We start from the raw sequence: 7,500 nt of genomic DNA on the forward strand, positions 1-7,500 counted from the left end.
GTGAAGTTATTTGATGTATAGTGTGTTTATTAGTCATGTTATATAATAAATAAGCGTATAGAATTTTGTTGTAGACATTGTCTGGTTGTCAATGATCAGTTTACAGAGTTTAACTTCAGACAGTCGAATAGCTATCTATCTATCTATCTATCTATCTATCTATCTATACACACACATTCGAACACACACGTACACACACAGTACACATACACACACACCACACACACACACACCACACACACACACACATATATATATATATACAGTATAGAATGCTATCAGCTGAGAGAGAGAGAGAGAGGGAAAGTTGTTATAATAAAAGCCAAAAGGCTTGTGGACTTTTATCACAATAATAATATAATAATAATAATAATATAATAATATATATATATATATATATATATATATCTATATATATATAATATCTTTACAAACAGTTACTCAAAGTTTCATGTCACCGATCGTCGGACAGTTGCGATGATATAAATATAATATAATCGTAGCTGTTCGACAAACAGTCGTGTGAAACTCTGAATAACAGTTTATGAAGCTGTTTTGGGGCTTTAATAAAGAGTATGTTATACTCCTTGATATACGAGTATTATCTTTTCATCTTGATTTGCATTTATGTACTCGCCCTTATGTGTGTGTGTATGTGTATGTGTATGTGCATATATATATATATGTATGTATATTTTATTGTATTTATATTTGTGTAACATTGTCCGTTTTTTTCCGTCCTTGTTTTTGTATACATTCGCTGCTTTCTTCCAAGGAATCTAATGCTCTTAACTTAGTATTTCCTTGGGGCTGGCCAGATTGGAGCAATCTTAAGAATAATCAGCCGAAATTGCGAGGATAATCTGGTGCTTGACTGAAGAAAGAAAATTTCGAATGACTCGTTCTTGTTTTCTTTGTATCGCCTATCTGGATGTTTTGTTGTCCCTTTTTGTATCACCGGATGTTTTGCGTTCTTGTCCCATTTTGTATTATACATATATATATGTATATATATATATATATATAATATATATATATATATATATTAATAATATATTATATATATATATATATATAATATATATTATATGTTATATGTATATATCTATATGCACATATATATATAGACCAAGACTCTAATATTACGTTACGCACCTTACACACACACACACACGTATATACACGTATTTTGCTATTTTCATGTTTGTAATACGTAAAAACTTAATTGGGACAAATTGAAAGTGTTCATTATCATGTATTACGACAACAGAGAATTCAATGGTTCTTGTACAAGCAGAATACTCCAGTTAAGTATTCCTTGTGTCTAAGAAGTGCATCAGCAACGCACAGCAGCTGAAGTGTACCAGTAAAAGGAACTAGCAGCTGAGCTGTACTTACCAGGTGTGGTATACTAAATAAAACTGTACCAGCTTATGTGTACGTGCGTAGTGTCATGTACCAGTCGAGGAGTAGCTACAAGCTGTGGTGCACGATATCATTGATCTATCACTTGAATTGTGTTTAACAGGACAAACCAATGAGAATATCAAATACATTTGATCACTGTGGAATGGAGAAAACCATGCAAGAATTTTCATAATATAATACCGTGTTTCTACAAATACAACTCACTCTTTGCCTTTCACTCCTCTCTCTCTCCATTCTCTCTTCCTCTCTAACACACAGAAAAAATGTATGGAATTGCCAATTATCACGGCTATATATATATATATATATATATATATAATATATAATATATATATGTATGTATGTATGTATGCATATATGCAGGAATATTATATATATATATATATACACACACATATGTTTCCACACATGCATATGTGTGTGTTGGTATATATATATATAACGATATCTATGTGTGAAACTATATGCAGATATGGATAAGTACGCGTATACTCGTGTATATAGATTCATGCACGTATATATGTATTAAGGTATCATATGATTATATACAAGCTTATTGAATTGCATAATGTATGTTAAATTATGTAAGTGTATAATTAACATTTTGATATATACATAGACATACACACATATACATTCATGTAGGTATATATGCATGTAGATGGATATGCATGTATGAATATATGTTATGTGTATTTCCACTATTCATATAAGTAACGCACACAGACATACATCCATATATATATATATATATATATATGTGTGTGTGTACACTCACACAGTACCACGGTTCACCTTACACACCACACATGTGGAATACAAGAAACAATTCCATAATAAAGCAAATTGGTGAAGTCCACGAAAGAGACTATATTTCACCAGTTCCCACAAAAACAAAAACAAAATAAAAAAACGTACGATGCTACACACACCTCAGGAACATAGGGATTGCATCAGGTGCTGCAGTAGAAACTCGCATCTAACTAATAATAATAATAATAATAATAATGATCGTTTCTACTATAGGCACAAAGCCTGAAATTTGGGAGGGGGGATAGTCGATTACATCGACCCCAGTATTCAACTGGTACTTATTTCATCGACCCGGAAAGGATGAAAAGCAAAGTCAACCTCGGCGGAATTTGAACTCAGAACGTAAAGAAAGGCAGGCAAAATGCTGCTAAGTGTTTGGCCCGGCGTGCTAACAATTCTGCCTGCTCACCGCCTTAAATAATGATGATGATGATAATAATAATAATAATAATAATAATAATAATAATAATAATAATAATAATAATAATAATAATAATAATAATATTAATAATGATAATAATAATAATGATAATAACGACGAGGACGATGAGGATGATAATGATGATGAGGATGATGATGATAATAACGATAATGGCTTTTAACATAGGCACAAGGCCAGAAAATTAGTTTGGGTTTGGAGTTTGTCGATTATATCTACCCCAGTATAAAACAAAAAAAAAAAAATTCTTTGCATTCATTAATTAATTCTTTGAACTTCTTATTTAATTAATTTATCATGTAAAAATATTCATACAAAGAAGAGGAATAATGAAGGTAGAAAAATTCGTGGTCTTTAAGATATATTTCTTTTTTATTTTATGAACTTATAAATGTATTTTATGGCATTATTCTGTAACATTTCTGTTGTTCTAATCAATGGATTTCCATGAAAAATGTTTCTCGAATAGTGAAGACTATCCCATGGCACCAACGTTGCAGATCTTTTTCTAAAAGCTCGATAATTTTGCCGCTCTTCATCCCACAAAAGGTATACGAGTGCTTCTCAAAGTTGTTGGTGAAAAGTTTTATATGGGTACCAGAGACAAAAGGACGGCAGGAGGCGATAGATGTGTCTAAACAGCTTTTTAATTTTAACTTTAAAAAAAAAAAAATTGAATGTAATAATATTATGATAAACCGCTTGTTAACCATAATCACAGCAACAGCAATGACAATAACAATAACAATAACAACAATAAGGATAAACTTCGAAATGAATAAATAAATAAATAAATAAATAAATGAACAAAACTGATTATACCATCTATGCGTGTAAATTCTAAACGATAAACAAATGTCTAATTTGACTGTAGAATTCAATAATAAAATTCTGTGGTTACTACTATATATGCAGGCTGTAGCATTAGGTAACGTCCTGTCTTGTTTGTGCACAACTATGTGTCCATATAGAGAAGTATTGAATTTTACAGAATCGTGTCAAGGGGGCGTTGAAAAAGTGTTGGTAAAAGAATAGGGCTGATAGATAAAATGTTTTGAGAAGCACAGTTGCATACAGCAGAATTTCTGACTATTAAACGCAGTTTTTGTCTAAATTTACTCACGTTTTCCTTGTAATTCTCACAACGAACGCGACCATTGCGCATAATTCGAATACTCTCGACAAAGCTAATATCTTCAACCCCACCCAACATTAGAGCACACCCGCCGTTACCAAACTTGGGTATTTCCTGGGAGTTCCTTTAGCAAACATATCAACCATTCTACTGCTCCACTCCTACCACCGCCTTAAACAACAAAATAACAATCTTAATTTTGCCAATGGCTCCGACGTGTGTCTTTCATTTTACTTATAAATGGTTTTCCCTTTGTGCTGAAAGAGACTTTTAAACAAACTGGGACGTCATCTTCACATACCTTTTGACGTCACATAGTGTACGGGCGATCACACACAGACATACGTAAATATGCACACACATTCATAATTGGACATCGACACAGTCTTGAGTAAGAAAAGGTCAGACACTAAAGAATATGAACAAACACAGACATATTTAGTTGCATCCAAAGTAGATAGGTTGGTAAGCATTTACGCATTTAAATGTATCATACATATAATACATTCATACATACACATATATATGCATGCATATGTGTATACATACATACATATACACACACGCACCCACACACATGTATAAATACATCCATAAATGTATAAACACACATGAATGTATATATATATATCTATATATAAATACTTGTATATTTATATACATATATATACATATGTGTATGCATATATTTATGTATTTATATAATATGTATATAAAGATGTATATATATATATATATATATATATTATATATATATATATATATATATGTCAGTCGATAACCTTATTGGGGTGATGTTCACCATTGAAGTCATTGTCTTCAAGTAGTGTATGTAGGGCAAGTTGGCCTGGTGGAGCCTCTCTGTTATTTTTCAGTCTAATATGTGTGTGCGTGATGTGTGTTTCTGCGTGTGTGTGGGTATATATAAAGTCGGGGTAATATATATATATATATATAAATATTTATGAATAACATTCGGTTTATAATTATTTATGCGTCATATAAGTTGCATACGCGATAAATATGTACACAAAAATATTTGTGTTAATGCATGTGTGCATTCTGTGTATATATATATGTATTTGTTTGCTTATATGAACGAATAGATATGTTGAACTGAGTGTGTAAAATTTATGAAATGCGTATATTATTTTTCGCTGTGTATGTTAAGGATTAATTTTAAAAAATCCGTTAATAAAAATCTAACCTCTTTTGTGATGCGTTTTGTATTTCAGAATTCGATTTTCATTTTTGATTTGTATCGGTCTTTCCCATTTTAAGATTCAATTTCGCATTCAGACATTGCTGTAAAATGCTTTATCTCGCTCACACTGGACGGCCAGGGCACGCGTTCAAGTTTAGGCTTGGGAGGCATATACTGGTAGAATTTTTTTTTGGTGTTTTTAGAAATTATTTATAGAGTAGTGTATTGATTCAATAAATTGATATATAATAATAATGACAATAATAATAATAACAAAATAATAATAATAATAATAATAATAATAATAATAATAATAATAATAATAATATAATAATAATAATAATTGTAACGTTCACAGCAACAACAACGGCAACATGAACAACTAAAAGTAACTGTACATAATCTAGTAAATTTTTGGCTAAAATGTTTCTTGGCAGCCATTTTATAATTGTCATTTAAATTAATTACTTGACGTTATATATCGTTAATTTTCTTAATTATAACTTCTGCTTGTCTAAAATATCAGTATCATTTATAATTAAGTTATTTAAAGGAAACAATATTTTATAATCATAATAACAACAATGATAATAATAATAATAATAATAATAATAATAATAATAATAATAATAATAATAATAATTAAAAAATACAATGGTAATAAATAAGTACTTAAGTGGGTTTTCAAGATTTAGGCAAGTAATCTTAAATGTTTTGCCCGGAGACACAACCCAGTTTTTGCAGCGTTTTACAACCTCACGATTCAAAAACCTAAAATCCGAAAATCCGACAGAGTGGTCACTCGACCATTGCGTATCCAATTAATAATAATAATAATAATAATAATAATATAATAATAATAATAATAATAATAATAATAATAATGATAAAACAAAAGGAAAACAGCTTAAACATAATCCGCAAAATCATATTTAATAAGTTCTGTGCTGCTAGCATTATATTTGAGTATTAAGCTATATAAAAAAGGGTGTAGTGTTTCTGTGGTTTATTCGATTTTCTTTCTTATCTTCACCCAGACAGTATATAATTATTGGGCCTAAATAGCTTTTAGGCTAAAATACCGCATGACTGTTTCCTCTACCAATTTAAACCAACTCTTTCTGACGCTCACATACGTTTATGGTTGTTTTGCGTTGTTTGAAGTGTTACACTCATAAATAAAGCGACAGCATGTTCAAGTCTCACGTAAACATATTGTGTTTTATACAAATCGTTTTTTTTTTTTTTTAATTTTCTTTCTCCGGTAAAAAGTTAAACTTAACTGAGGATGCAACACTTATAATAGATCAGTTTCTTGTCTATGATGAAAATCGTCTAATATCGATCACAGTCAATCTATCTGGAATAAAAAATACCAGCATGTATGTGTAAATTGCTTACTTATAGACAAGAATTCAACATTGAGGCAAAATTGCTTTCAACTCGCTCGGCAAATAATATAGACTCCAAAAAAAAAACAATTTAATTAGATATTTGAACTGTTCATGGCTGACAAATAACTAATTAGTCGAATAAATATTCCACATTTCCTTGTATAAATCCTTTTGTTTTACCGTTTCTTAGTTTATTGCTTAGTAATAGTTTATCTTGTTATATTGTAAACATCTCTCAGTGGCATCAACTATAAATGAAGATATTTCCATTTTCTTGGAACCCTTCATAATTTCCTTTAAGCGTTTAATTTAAAAATAATCTTTACCCATAACATTTTGCTTCTACTTGGCTTTGAATTTCTATAGTACATCTGAAATTTTGTGACACTCAAGTATTCAGTGTGTTTGATAAAAAAATAGTTATCGCCAATCTCGTCTGTTTGAAATATTGTAGTTATATGCAATATTATTATTATACGCCATGTTACAGCATCCTGCCGTTTGTTTAATTATAAGATATTCTGTGTGATTATCATTCTAATTTGGAAAGAATCTTCTACAGCAAACATTTATCCTTTATTTTTCGAGTTAAATACATCCTTTTGATTTCTCAGTTATTTTGGCTCAAAAAATATTGTATAAGCTAACGTTCGAACAGAATTTGGAGGTTTCAGACATTATAACTTCTCAAAAATTTCTTACTTCATGCGAAACACTTAAACCATTATTTCTCACCTTCTCATACTTACATATATGCAATATATATATATATATATATATATATATATATATTATATATATATATATATATATATATATATATATGTGTTTTATATATATGATGTTTATATATGTATGTATACAACCACATATACGCACACTTATAGGCGTTGTCTTTTTTTCTTTACATTAGTAAAACTGGACCAAAATTTTTCCTTGCTGAATTGTTCTCGAACACATCAAAATGAACAGACCGTGACACTCATAACCTCTATAAATATAAAACGGCCTAAAACCTTCTCAGTATGGATTACTAGGTTACGTGTAATATATATATACATATGTGTGTGTGTATGTCTGTATGTTA

This window comes from Octopus sinensis, linkage group LG25, assembly GCF_006345805.1.
Source record: "Octopus sinensis linkage group LG25, ASM634580v1, whole genome shotgun sequence".
Taxonomy (NCBI): Eukaryota; Metazoa; Mollusca; class Cephalopoda; order Octopoda; family Octopodidae; genus Octopus; species Octopus sinensis.